General features: G+C 34.2%; 1 long non-coding RNA gene across 1 annotated transcript in view; it reads left to right on the forward strand.

Annotated features, from left to right (window-relative positions):
* Positions 1-2,536: 2,536 nt before the first annotated feature.
* Positions 2,537-15,395, forward strand: part of LOC119867546 — a 68,052-nt gene continuing 55,193 nt past the window's right edge. Inside the window, exon 1 of the long non-coding RNA XR_005369183.1 lies at positions 2,537-2,831. This is a non-coding gene — a long non-coding RNA (uncharacterized LOC119867546). The remainder of the gene's footprint in view (positions 2,832-15,395) is intronic.

Raw genomic sequence — 15,395 nt, forward strand, 5'->3', positions numbered from 1 at the left:
GCTTTTTATTTTTATTGCCTAATTGTTCTAGCTAGGACTTCTAACACTATGTTGAACAAAAGTGACAACTGTGGGTACCCTCACCTTTTTCTGGTCTTAGAGGAAAAGCTCTTAGATTTTCTCCATTGAGTAAGACATTAGTTGTGGACTTGTCATATCTGGCATTTATTATGTTGAAGTACATTATTTCTATACCCACTTTAGTCAGACTTTTTTTTCATAAATAGGTGTTGAATTTTGTTAAATGCTTTTCCAACTCTATTTTTGCTTGCATGGTTTCTGACAAGTCTGGTGTAATTCCTATTTTGTTCTTCTACAGTGAAGGTGTGCCCCCTTTCAACACCGACTTCTTCAGCACTTTTTACTTTGGTTTTCTCTAGTTTGAAAATGATATGGCTGGATATAGGTTTGGGCTTTTTTTTTCTATGTGTCACTTATCTTCCTTAGTGTTCTCTGTGCTGTAGTTTAATGTCTGACATTAATTTGGAGAAATTCTCAGTTACTGTATCAAATTTGTTTCCTTTTTCTTCCACATTGTGTGTTATACCTTTTGTAGTTATCCCACAGTTCCTAGATATTCTGATGTGTGGGGTTTTTTTTTCCTTCATTGTCAATTATCTTTGCTTTTCAGCTTTGGAAGTTTTTATTGATATATCTTCAATCTCAGAGAATCTTTGCTTAGTTATCTGGTCTAACATATCTGTCAAGGTATTCTTCATTTTCTCTAACATTTTCTTTGGGTTTCTCTTCCAGGATTTCCATCACTCTACTTATGTTGCCCATCTATCTTTGCATGCTGCCTACTTTAGTATACTAGTATACTAAGGTCTCTAATGGATAATAATAATAATAGTTTTAAAGTCTTTGATAATTCTAACACACTGTCCATGTCTGCTTCTGATCCTGGCTCTCTCTTCAAATTTTGTGTTCTTGGGTTTTGTTTTCTTTTTGACTTTTTGGTATCCCTTATATGTTTCTCAATAGCCAAACATGATGTACTGGGTTAAAGGAACTGCTAAAAGTAGGCCTTAAGTAATGTGGTAGACTGTGAGGAAAGAACAAGTATTTATAGTCCTATGATTGGTCTTTCAGTAAACCTATGTCTCTAGATTGTGAACTTCACAAGAATTTTTCAGTTATTTCCCTCCTCACAGAGGATTCAATAGCTAGAGTAGGCAGGAGCTGGGTATCTTCCTTCTCCAATGTTGAAGGCTAGAACTGACTAGAGTTGGGTATTTTTCTTCTCCCAGTCAGTTAGGGTCTGAAATACCCTAGCAGGTTAGGCTTTGGTTAACTAGTTTCTTCTGAAGTCAGGCCTTGACTTCAAATATATATATCTGAATATTTCTGAATATGAATATATATATGAATATGAACATATATATATGTTTCCTATATATCTGAATATGAATATATATATATATATATATATATATATATATATATTTCCTTTTCCCTTCCCACTGCTAGAAGAATGAAGGGATTTATTTCAGATATTTTCTATGAGTATCAAGTTGTGCTCTTGAAGGTAGGCCTCTGGGATTTTTAACTCTCAGACTTGTCTGTACTGACTGCCCATCAATTAATTTGCCATTCAGGTTTTACTACATTGGCACTGGTTCCCAGGGAGGTTTTCATTATTGGTCTCTGTTCTGTATGCCACCACTGCCCATATTCATTTGTCTGTCTCTCCTATCTTAGTGGTAGTGGCTTGCCTTAATGCCTCTCCCTCTCTTATGGACCCAAGAAGAATTAGAGTCTTTCATTCTGTTCTTTTTTAGTTGTTACTATGAGTGTCAACTTCCAAGCTCCTTACATGTGGAACTGTAAGTCCTATGTTTAATTAGAATTTTAGAATTTGTAGAACTCCTGTGCAATAGAATTTACAGTGGCCTGTCCCTCCCACCTCTATAGTCTTTCCATGACATTTTTTAAAAGACACCTGATAATATCACTTCCTCCTTTAATATCTCTTCATGCCCTCAAGATAATATCTAATATTTTTATGATGACATAAAAGATCCTTTAAAGCTTAATCACAGAAAATCTTACAGCCTTGTCTCCCATGGCAAACCTCCTATGTACATTATAATCCAAGTTCTGGCTTCTTCACTGGCTGTTTGTATTCCCAAAATTCTCTTCCTATCTTTCATTTTTAATATCTTACCTTCCTTAAATGCCCAATTGGAATATTCTCTCTTCAGAGGAATCCTCCATAATCTCATAAAAAGTCTTCTATTCTCATAGCCCTTTGTAAATATAGCTGCACTAAAAGTTTGTAATGCAGTATTATCTGTTTATGTATCTGTGTGTTCCACTAAGCTCTGACTGTATTAAAGTGTGGCTCATTATATTTTGTCTAACCACTCAAGCATGCTTAATGAATGGTTCACATTAACTGTTATGCTTTGGACTTTATAAGAAAGTATGACTTGGCTTCTCATTCCATCATAATTCCATGATGTAAAAGAACAGAAGCTACGTGAGGTCCACTGCCCACTGAGGAGAAGCTTTATGAAACACTCATTACTTGTCAAGTCAGGAACATACAAGTTATAACAGAAAGATGGATAATGGTTAACATCAGACCATGACTTCCTAAACATATATCTTTTGGTTTGGAGGGAAGTAAATATATTGGAAGTAGGCTTTTCTAGTGAATTATTAAAGCTAGCCAAGATTATCAATACTATGTGGACAAAAAAATTATGTAGAAGAATATCGGCTGTCAAGTATTCTCACAATCCCCTTATTCTTGGAGCAGGAGAGAATTTGTTGGTCCTTAACCATTAACCCCAGGGTAGAGCTTCGTTTGCATACTCTGGGCTGAGGTAAGTGATCTCATGTCACCATGTAATCATTATAGTCCATTCACATTGAAATTACTGTGCTTCAATGGTGTGACTTTCTCCAGAGAAGCTGAGTCTTATCATTTATTACTACTTTCTAACACAGCTCCAGGCAAAATATTAGCATTCATTAATATGTGTTAAATTAAAACATCAATTAGTACTATAAAATTTAAGTTCATAGATCAAGGATTATAAAATCTACCTAGCAGATTAAATCTTCATGAAAATCTAGGATAAGAAACATTAAAAAATGAGAATTCCTAAAAGTAATAGTTAAAATATATATCTCCAACCCTACATAAGCCTATTATTTATTGCCTGTATGCATTGGCTAGAGTACTTAAATAGGATTAAGATATGCTCTTTTAAGCAAAGAAAATATTCAAAATAACAATGCATGGGGGGGACACAAAAAACACTGTATAAACCACACTCTCTTCAAAAGCTAACACAAAGTCTCCAACCCAGAAATATTTTTCTCCCAGAAATATTTTTAAAGCTTGTTACATCTTTATTTGAATATTTGATGCCTATTTTAGCTTCTATTTTTATTTCTAAGTGGGTTTTTTTTTTTACACTTATGTATGACAATTAGAATAATCTTTTGGAGCTGTTCATACCACATTTGGAGTTTATAGAGAAATTTTGCTACAACAGAGAGACTAAAATTACTTTGAGAATAACAATCTTAAAATAGATAAGCAGTTTCTATGAATGACACTTAGAAATATACATTTTTTAACCTTAAATGTCCTTCAAAGAATTAAATAATCATGGATTTAATACCAGTTATTTTGGGTAGACTCAAAAAAATGAAGGAAATTTGTTTTTGTATCATCCTGTTGAAACATACTAAGTGGGAATCTAGAATCCAAAGTTCTTGTTGATTAGGATGTACAGAATGAGGAGCTGCCTTGTTTAAAACTTTCAAATCTAGGAAGAATACTGAAGGATATTTAGAGGGACACTCTCTTTTAGTTTCAGGTGTACACTACAAGTGATTCAAAAGTTACATACATGACCATGCTCATCATGAGGAGTGCACTCCTTAATTCTAATCACCTACTTAATCCATCCTCTTACTCTCCACTCCTCTGGTAACATACAGTTTGTTCTCTATAATTAAGAGTCTGGGATCCCTGGGTGACGCAGCGGTTTGGCGCCTGCCTTTGGCCCAGGGCATGATCCTGGAGACCCGGGATCGAATCCCACATCGGGCTCCCGGTGTATGGAGCCTGCTTCTCCCTCTACCTGTGTCTCTGCCTCTCTCTCTCTCTCTCTCTGTGACTATCATAAGTAAAAAAATAAATAAAAAAAATAAAAAAATCTTTAAGAGTCTGTTTCTTGCTTTGTCTTATTACTTTTTTCTCTTGGCTCATTTGTTTTCTTAAATTTGTTTTCTTAAATTCATATGATGAATGAAATCATATGTTGTTTGTCTTTCTCTGAATATCTTATTTTGCTTAGTATTATACTCTTTAGCTTCATGTATGTTGTTGCACATTGGCAATATTTCATTCTTTTTGATGGCTGAGTCATATTAATATTGCTTCTTTTTTGCCCATTTATCAATCAATCGACTCTTGAGCCACTTTCCTTCCACTGGTAAGTAAGGCTGATATAAACATCAGGGTGTGTGTATCCCTTCAAGTTAATGTTCTTTTATTTTTGAGGTAAACACCTACTAGTGTGATTGCTGGACCACAGGGTAGTTCTATTTTTAACTTCTTGAGAAACTTCCATCCTGTCTTCCAGAGTGGCAGCACCAGTTTCCATTCCCACCAACAATGTAAGAGTTTTCCTCTTTTTCCACATCCTTACCAACACCTGTTGTTTCTTGTGTTGTTGATTTGAGCCATTCTGATAGGTGTGAAGTGATAGCTTATTGTAATTTTGCATTTCCCTGAGTAATGTTGAGCATCTTTTCATGTGCCCGTTGACCATCTGGATGTCTTCTTTGGAGAATATCTGTTCATATCTTCCGCTCATTTTTAAATTGGATTATTCATTTTTGGGGTGTTGAGTTGTATAAGCTCTTCCTATATTTTGGATGCTAGTCTTTTATCAGGTACGTCATTTATAAATATATTCTCCCATTCCATGTGATGACTTTTAGTTTTATTAATTATTTCTTTCACTGTGCAGAAGCTTTTTATTTTGATGTAGTCCCAGTAGTTTATTTTTGCTTTCTTTTCTTTGCCTCAGGAGATCTATCTAGAAAGAAGTTGCTACCACCCATGTCAAAAAAGTTACCGCCTCAGTTCTCTTCTAGGTTTATTTAAGGTTCTCTTATGGTTTCAGGTCCCACATTTAGGTTTTTATTGTTTTACATGATGCTGTCCAGTTTCCCAACATTTGTTAAAGAGACTGTCTTTTGCCCATTGGATAATCTTTCCTGATTTGTTGGAGATTAATTGATCATATAGTTGTGGGTTCATCTGTGTATTTTCTGTTCTATTGATCTATATGTTTAATTTTGTGACAGTAGCATACTATTTGAATTACTACAGCTTTATAATTTAACTCAAAGTCTGGAATTATGATGCCTCCAGCTTTGCTTTGCTTTTCTTAAGGTTGCATTGGCTATTTAGGAGTCTTTTGGGTTCCATAGAGATCTTAAAATTCTTTGTGCTAATTCTGTGAAAAATGCTGTTGGTATTTTGATAGGGAGTGCATTAAATCTGTAGATTGCTTTGGGTAGTACAGATATTTTAGCAATATTTTTCTTCAAGTGCTTGAGCATGGAGTATCTACTTCTTTGTATTGTCTTGAATTTCTTTCATTAATGCTTGATAGTTTTCAGAGCACACTAGGTCTTTCACCTCTTTGGTTAGGGTTATTCCTAGGTATCTTATTTTGGGTGCATTTATAAATAGGACTGTTTTCTTAATTTCTCTTTCTTCTACTTCATTCTTGGCATATAGAAATATAACAGACTTCTGTACATTGATTTTATATCCTGCAACTTTACTGAATTCATTGATTAGTTCTAACAGTTTTTCAGTGGAGTCTTAATTTTCTATATGTAGTATATCATGTCGTCTGCAAATAGTGCCATTTTACTTCCTCCTTACCAATTTGGATTCTTTGTTGCGTCTAGGACCTCCATTACTGTGTTAAATAATAGTGGCGAGAATGGATAGCCTTTTCTTGCTGATCTGATAGGAAACACTCTGCTTTTTTACCATGGAGATATCAGCTGTGGGTTTTTCATAGATGGCCTTTCTTATGTTGAGGTATCTTCTCTTTGAGTCCTAAATGGATGTTGAATTTTGTCGGATGCTTGTTTTAGGTCTATTGAAATGATCACATGACTTTTATTCTTTCTCTTACTGATGTGATGTTTCACATTGATTAATTTGTGAATGTAGAATCATGCTTGCAGTCCAGGAAAAAATATCTCATTTGATCGTAAATAATTTTTTAATATATTGTTGATTTCTCCTTGCTAGTATTTTATTGAGGATGTTTGCATCCATGTTCATCAGGGATATTAGTCCATAGTTCTCTCCTTTAAAGTTACCTTAATCTAGTTTTGGCATCAGGGAAATGCTGGTTTCACTTTAGAAAAGGGAAACTTTGGAAGTTTTCCTTTCTTTTCTATTTTCTGGAGCAGTTTGAGAAGAACAGGTATTAACTCTTCTTTAAACGTGTAGTAGAATTCCCCTGTGAACTTCTCTGGCCCTGGACTTTGTTTGTGGGGAGTTTTTTGTTTGCGGACACAATTTCTCTGCTGGTCATAGGTATGTTTAAATTTGTATTTCTTTCTATTTCAATTTTGGTAGTTTCTAGGGATTTATCCATTTCTTCTAGATCAATTTGTTAGCATATAATATTTTCATAATATTCTCTAACAATTGTATTTCTGTGTTGTTGGTTATGTTTCTTTTATCATTTGTTATTTGAGTCATTTCTTTTTTTTTCCTCGATAAGTCTGGCTAGAGGTTTATTCATTTATTCTTTTTCACAGAACAAGCTCCTGGTTTGGTTTTTTTTTTTTCCATAAGTCTTTTTATTGTTGTTCTATATTTTTTCCTTCCTTCCACTGGTTTCAGGTTTTGTTATTCTTTTTCTAGGCCCTTTAGGTGGAAGGTTAGGTTGTTCGAGATTTTTCTTGCTTCCTGAGGTAGGCCTATATTCCTATAAACTTCCCTCTTAGAGCCCACTTTCGCTGCATCCCAGAGATTTTAGAACATCGTGGTTTCATTTTGTTTCCATGTTCTATCTTTCATCTATCTATCTATCTATCTATCTATCTATCTATCTATCTATCTATCTACCTATCTATCTATCATTTATTTTAGATGGGGCGAGTGGTAGAGAGTGGGGGTAGCTTGATCCCAGGACCTTGAGATCATGACGTGAGCCAAAACCAAGAGTTGGATGCTTAACGGACTATGCCACCCAGGCAGCCCTCCATGTACTTTTTAAATATCTTCTTTGATTTCTTTGTTGAACCATTTATTGTTTAATGGCATGTTACTTAACTTCCATGTATTTATGAGCTTTGCAGATTTGCTTTCTTATGGTTGACATCTAGTTTCATCACATTGTGGTCAGAAAATAAGCATTGCAGGATTTCAATCTTGAATTTGTTATTTGTTTTGTACACTAATATGTGATTTATTCTGGAGAATGTCCCTTGTGCACTTGAAAACAATGTGATTCTGCTCTTCTAAGATGGAATATTCTGAATTTATCTATTCTAATGTATCATTCAAAGCCATTGTTTCCTTGGATCCCTCTATGGATGTAAGTGGATTGTTTAAGTCCCCTATTATTATTGGATTACTATCAATTAGTTCCTTTATGTTTGTTATTTACTGTTCTTTACATATGGGTGCTCCTCAGTTGGGTATATATTTACAATTGTTATATCTTATTATTAGATTGTCCCCTTTATTATTATATGTGGCCCTTCTTTTTCTCTTGTTACAGTCTGTGTTTTAAAGTCTAATTTCTTTAATATAAATATTGCTATTCCAGCTTTCTTTTGACATAGATCTGCATCATAGATGTGTTCTATCCTCTCATTTTAATCTGCAGGTGTTTTTAGGTCTGGAAGAGGTCTCTTATAGTATATAGATGGTCTTTTTTTTTTAAAACACTTTATGTCTTTTGAGTGGAGCATTTAGTCCATTTATATTTAAAGTAATTATTGATATATATGTATTTGTTGCCATTGTATTGTTTTGTGGTTGTATCTGAATATTTTCTCTGATCCTTTCTTGTCTTTTTTAGAGGGATATTTTTGGGTTACCTGCTACCTGGCAGTTAACCTGTACTCATTAGACATTTTATATCAGTTCTTTCTGGCCCCTATACCCTCAGGCTCTTGTAACAATTATAGCAAAAAGGTTTTCTCCTTAAGGGTTAGTATTCTGTGATATACTTCAGCCAACCCCCTGTTAGATGTTACTCTGATGCTTTGTATACATGGATATTCATTTATGTAACTTGTTTAATAAAATTTGACTTGTATTTGAGCACTGAGTTGGGTCACTACTGAGCAATTAGTTTCAGGTAGCTGGAGTAAAAGCAAATATATTGTTAATAAGTTTAAAATTATTGGGATGTTTATTAAATAGATAAGATTAAATGGTTAATATATGTAAAAATTCATGTACATTATGAACAGTAAATTCTTGCTATTGTTGACATTTTAGAGAAGGCTTGTGTTAATTACTTGAAACTTAAAGCAGAGATGCAATTTCTGTAGAAGAGTTTCCAAGAAATGGAGATGAAAAGGACAAGGGCAGGTTCTTTTCTTGCATACTGATAAATATTTTGTTTATATTGTTGTAGGGCTCAGTAATGACTTGTGACTCAGGTTTACTCTGACATGAATTTGGAAGCTGCCACTCTCAGTTGTAAAGTGGATGTGAAGTACAGAGATGAATGGTACTTTTAGTACTGAATGGCTTTAGATATCTTTACACAGGATAAAATTATCAGGAGTGGTAAATGATAAATGAGGATTATAAAAATTTAGGAATCTTTTACTAACTTTAATTGATGGCTTTCACAGGAGGATTCAGAACTTTTTTGTTAGTTGCTCTTTACTTTCTTCAAAGTCTGAAGTCTTAAAACAGCGAAGAGTTTGGAGGGGTTTTTGTAAAGTTAATTAATGTTAATTGTGTCATGAATTACTTTAAGGAGTCTGTTGAGTGATGGGCCCAGTGAAGGGGTCGATACCATTTAATGTTCAATAGGGGATAATGCTGGTCTTTGGCACCATTTTACGATCATTAGGGCTATGCAAGAGCTTGTCAGTAACAGCTCTAAAGATCAGTTGTTGCTCATGGCAATTAAAACAATTGAAAATGACCTCGTATTACATTATACATGATCCAACACCACTCGCAGTATGAACAAACTTTCATTCCATTAGTGATTTTCAATTTCATACCAAGCACTGCAATTTATTTTTCTTAGTTACCTTACTATGGCTATCTGTATACTTCTAACAGGATATTATTAATATTTATTCTATTATCTCATACAGCATTTCATGCTTAAAGCACTTTGCAATCTTAACAAATTAATCTTTATATCCTGCCTACAAGGATGGTAAATACCCTCCTTTTAGAGTTAGAAAAATGGAGTTGGGAGTGGTTAAGGGTTGGCCATCCAGAAAATGATCTGATAAGTTCCAGGATTTGAGTTGCAGACTTTTGGGGTTTTTTTCCCTTGGAATTAAATTAATGAATGTAGCATCTGAATATATACTCTAATACCCAGATGACCATCCCTCCACACCCATAAGAAAGGTAAATATGATGATTTTTAAAAAGAAAATATATCCTAATTGAATAAAGAGAATAAAAGTTTTTATTTTGGGGATGCCTGGGTGGCTCAGTGGTTAAGCATCTGCCTTTGGTTCAGGGCATGATCCTGGAGTCCCCGGATCGAGTCCCACATCAGGTTCCCTGCATGGAGCTTGCTTTTCTCTCTGCCTGTGTCTCTGCCTCTGTGTGTGTGTGTGTCTCTCATGAATAAATAAATAAAATCTTTTTTAAAAAGTTTTTATCTTTAATTAAAACTATTAACATTTATAGGAACTAGAGAACTAGTTTGTTCAAAGTACACAAAATATGTAAATTTTAAAAATTATGCTTTCAGGCAAATAGTAATGTAAAGACTACCTAATAGGTACCAGACAAATATCAGGTGCTAAATAATCATAATCAACTGGTCATTTGACAAATTTAGTATTTACCCAAATGTATTGATAAGGCAACCAAAAGCTTAGAGAGTTTAAGTGATTTGCTAATACAATCCAGAACTAAAAGATCTGGTGGACTTTAAAGACCTTAGATTTTATACTACAAAAATGCTACTTGTCAAGTAAATAGAAACTAATCCCAGTTAACCAATACAGTACTTGTTCTCAATATTGATCTGCTCTTTCTAATTCACTGGCACCTCAAACACATTACTGAAAACCATTCCAGATGCTCTAAATATGCTATCTTAAGATTTAACATTTCTACCCTGTAATAGAAAATATACCCTCCAACCCAAACAGAACTCCCCTCTCCTTGTATTCCTTCCTCTTAAATCTGGAAAGAACTTCTGTCAAAGCCACTGCTCCTAAAAATCTTATTTCTTCACTGCCAAAAGACCCCACCCTAATCTGAATAGGTTTGTTACCTTTGTCCCGTACTTTTATCACTACTTTAATGGAGAAAGGTGTCCAAATTTCAAACATTGCACTTAAAAGTTTGAAACCAAACTTACTGTGAACTGAAGATACACAGATAAAATTGTGAGGTCCTTGTCATCCTTCCCTACATCTTTCTTTTCCCCCACCTTCTCATTTCATATTTCTAAGCTTTTCATGGATAATGGAGTAAGATATGGCATTTCACATATTCAGAGGTATTAGTTTAAATCTAGTTTGTCTGGATGATTGAGATTTATCTAAAAATTGCATCCTTCTGGAAATGTTAAATAATGTGAGATGCACTTGGGAAAGGCCCCTAATATTTGTATGAGGATTAGTCACGAGGAGACCATATACTAACAACAAATGTTGTCATGGATGTAAAGTCAAGAGACCCAGGTAAAAGTGAGTTAACGGAGAAAGACTAATAAATCAGAAGAAACAGCTTTACATGGGGTGGTTTCCACTACCTGAAGATCCTTGGTCCTTCTGGATTTCTGTTATGTAGGAACTAAATGGTCCTACAAGATAAAGGATCAAAGAATTTGAGGTAATGGGAGTAACCAGAGGGGTAAGGAAAGTTTCTGGAAACACAGAAATAACTTAATTATTCTTCAGGGCTATTCAGCCAAGGGGAAATTAATTGGAAAGAACAAAACTATAGGATGAAATATTCTTCATAAATTGCTGTGCATTTTATGACTAAAATGTTCCATAAAGACCACAAAAACATTTTTCTCTGTGATTGATGAATAAGAAAAATAAAATATATACAAAGTTTAACTGTGAATATCCAAAGTCAAAAATATAGCCAATATATATCAGTACTTCTGAGACATTATCCTTTTTTGGCCTTCTCTGCTCTTCTAGTAGCCTGATTTTATTTCTCTTATTTCTAATTTTACTCTTTCTTCACCTATTTTGTTTCCTTTAGGCAAGAAAGAATGGAAAGCTAATGAGCCAGTTTCCAACTTTTTAAATTAAAATATTTAGAGAAATTAACTATTTACTGAGATCTACTATATGCATGGCCCTATGTCAAGCACAAAGGAAAATCATAAATAACCCAAAGCTGTGATTAAGCTTACTGGTAAACTTTAGGTGGCTTAAATAGTGGGAAGTTACTTCTCATGTTCTGGAGGCTGAGAAGTCCAAGATTACAGTGCTGGCCAATTCAGTCCCCAAGTGAGGGCTCTCTTTCTGGCTTGTAGGCAGCTGCCTCTGGCTGTATCTTCAGGTATTAGAAAGAGGGGGAAGAAGTAAACTTTCTCTCTCTCCTTGTTTCCCGACTTTATGTAAACCTAATTACTTCTCAAAGATTAGGTAAGGGAGGAAAACAGTTTTCTCCCCTCTAACTTTGAGTTCTTGGATGAAGCCCATTTATAAGAGCAAAAAAATAACATGTTTACCTCATGTATACATGGAAGAAACTCAGGGGAAAAATTAGTAACTCTCCAACGTGGCTTAAAGTTCAGATTCAAATATCATCAATAATATGTACAGGGGAGAGAAGATATAGCCCTCTAGGTAAGAGTATAGGAGTTTTAGGAAAGATGATCAGCAATAAGTTTGTGACATTTTGTTGGTGCATGGTGTCAACTTCTAGTTTCCTTTTCTGTGATATGTGTCAATCTTCAATAGTTGATGAAGCTCCCAGATAGATTTATGACAGTTAAATTTCTTTTGGAGGATCTGTCCTCAGGAAGGTAAGGAGAGTTCAGAGAAAATCTCTCCCTGAATCCACTGTTTTCTAAGTCCTTCCAGTCCAAGATTATCAATGTGCCAAAGTGGCAGATGTTGGGGTGGCACATTCTTCCACCCTTGAGCCCAATTTCCACATATTCTCATATTGAGGGGTTAGAACTCCAAAATATGAATTTAAGGGATATAAACATTTAGTTCATTATATTATTATACCATACTATGTTATAGTACTTTAGAAATCCTCAAGAGGCATTCTCATGACACTTAAATGTTTACACTTGCAAGATGATTTCAAGGAAAACATAAGATTCAAATACATTTTTCATTTTGGCTGACTAGGGTAGTGATCAAAAATTCAGAAGCACAGCCTGTATGCTTTCTGTGAGGAAAATATACATGATCATATCTGTGCCAATTTAATAAAAAAAATGAGTCTGATACAAATGGCAGATATGTAGCTATATTTTAGATTTGCATTTATTCTTTCCAACCTTTAAGCTCATGTAGCAAGTAAGTGCCATAGCATTCTTAAAGCTGTGATAGATACCTCAGAGTGTTATACAGGTGAGTCTCAGAAAAAAACCAGTATGGGGATCCCTGGGTGGCACAGCAGTTTGGTGCCTGCCTTTGGCCCAGGGTGCGATCCTGGAGACTTGGGATCGAATCCCACATCGGGCTCCCGGTGCATGGAGCCTGCTTCTCCCTCTGCCTGTGTCTCTGCCTCTCTCTCTCTCTTTCTCTCTCTGTGTGACTATCATAAATAAATTTAAAAAAAAAGAAAAACCCAGTACATTATTGCTGTCTTAATACCAGAATAACCATATCAAAGTGATTTTTCCTACTTTATGGATATCTAATGAGAGGTGATTTTAAAGAAAGCTCAGTCATTTTCAGTTCAACTTTTAGAGATGCTATAGCATAATACATAGATTATTGGAACTGAAATATCAAATCTAACATAGGATATTATACCTGTTATTAGTGAGAGTGAGGTTGGACATTGCCAACTCATATGCATACACAAGTACATGTACCATAGTTATCTTCTAGCGTATCATACAGAACAGATGGTATTTGAGCCTTTTGACAACATCAAATATCAAGTCACCTAAAGGAAAAGGAGAGAAATCCCCAAAACTAAATAAAATTTCCCCAAATCTAATAGCTTATGTCAAATTATTCCCATGTTGCTTATCAATATTGCTCCATTCAAATTTATTTTAAGTTAATAATCCATATACATGGATGTATATTTGATTTTCTACAACAAACTGAATAAAATAGTTTTCTACTAATAGATATGTTGCTTCTTTCAAAGTTCTGCTTCCTTGTAGAGAACCAAATAATGTAAAATTTTATCACAAAACAACATGTAAATTAGTGAGAAGAAACTCTGAGTGAATTTGGAGCTGCCTATTTGTTCCTTCAGCAATACCTAGTAATACACAAGCAGCTCTGTATTAGATTATTTGTCAATGTTATTTTATGAAGAAATTTAATAAAATTTACTACTCTGCAATCCATTGAGCACTTCCTAACTTAATTGTCATATTCTGCATTTCCTGAGGTTTACAATTAAAATTGTGATGAGCCAGACCTACAAACTATTCCTTGTATGACAAGCTAGGTTATTTATATTTTACCAAAATTATCTGAGATATTTATTTATAAAAGTTACACTAACACTTGGTTTCACTCAGCTTTGAGTACCTATCTGTGATGTATCTTTTAAGTTTTAATATTTTTTCAGCCAATTTTCCTTAATGCCCACTGCCACCAAAAAAGAGAGAGAGAGAGAGAGAGAGAGAGAGAGAGAGATAGTTCAATTTGCTATTTATGCCCATGCCAGATCCAGTTAATAAAAAATAATGGCTCTGACATTTTATATTCTCCAAGGATGATCAAATAAGAAATAGTCTCCAGACCAGAATAAACATTTATTTTGATTAAGAAATGTTTAGTCTTCCTTCTATTATTGTCACTAGTCACCAACATTACTTCCTAAATTTTTAAGACTCCATGAGGCAATGTATTATAATATTTTAGACCATTGTTTTTTTTAATCAAAGTTTAATTGGTGGAAAGACCAATAATAATAATATGAGAGACCACATCACCAGTATTATTCTTATTCTTGGTAGTAATTATGTAGGTTGTAAGTAGGAAACAGTACAAAACTAAAAATCAAGAATATATTTTTACTATGTAAAAATGAAGATAATTTTCCATACTTGTGACAATTTCCCACTGGCTTTCAAATAAATAAACTATTTCTTAAAGAAAATAGTTACAAAAATCTGTTTCCTCATGCTTATTTTCTTGTTTGTTCTTTACAATATCCAGAGTGAATGCAGTGGGAATGGAGAATATGGAGTGATTAACAACTTTAAGTGATTTCATATAGGCGTTAAAGTAGTCATTTCCCTGTAATTTCTACAAATACGGATTGAGTTCTAGGTGTTGGACTTCATGACAGCCTGATTAAAGAAAGACAGTGGTGTTAACTAAGGTATTTGAGAAAGGGAGACCATTTGGAAATAATGGTAACTTTGGAAGTTCCATTTTAGAAGTTCTTTGCCCAGCTTTGTAATTGTTTAAACATCTCTGTGCTTGCTATCTGAATATTCTTTATTTATCTGATTTGTTTCATGACTTGGAAAATTAAACTGTTTGAGAGTCAGCATCTGAAATAAATATTTTGAAGAGAAAAAGCAGGTACATACCTAAGTATATATGAAACTGCTTTGTCAACTTCACAAAGTTACACATATGAATTATACTGCTTCAAGACATTTCATTAGAAATATCCAGAAGGCATTCATGTACATGGAGTGTGAGGGTACAAAACTATAGGTCTCTAAAGTTCAGTTAAAAAGCAAAAGAATTTTGCTGGTAATTTCACTAGCAATGGACTTTTCCTAGAAAAAAAAAAAAGGAAGAAAAGAAGCTGCCAAAGAGAGCATCTTAGACTAATATGAATAATCACAAGAAAAAGAAATCAGTTGGATGCTACCTCAATTTTCATGATATAAAGGAGAAATAGGACAGGGCAGTCATGGACCTGACTGAGGTTGGATCCATGATGGAAAAACCGCATACCTCACTGACAAATAAGTAGGTGTTTCTTTATATACAACTTTGTTTTTGGTATAAGAATCCTCAAGAAAGGTTAA

This window comes from Canis lupus, chromosome 14 (genome assembly GCF_011100685.1).
Source record: "Canis lupus familiaris isolate Mischka breed German Shepherd chromosome 14, alternate assembly UU_Cfam_GSD_1.0, whole genome shotgun sequence".
Classification (NCBI taxonomy): Eukaryota; Metazoa; Chordata; class Mammalia; order Carnivora; family Canidae; genus Canis; species Canis lupus.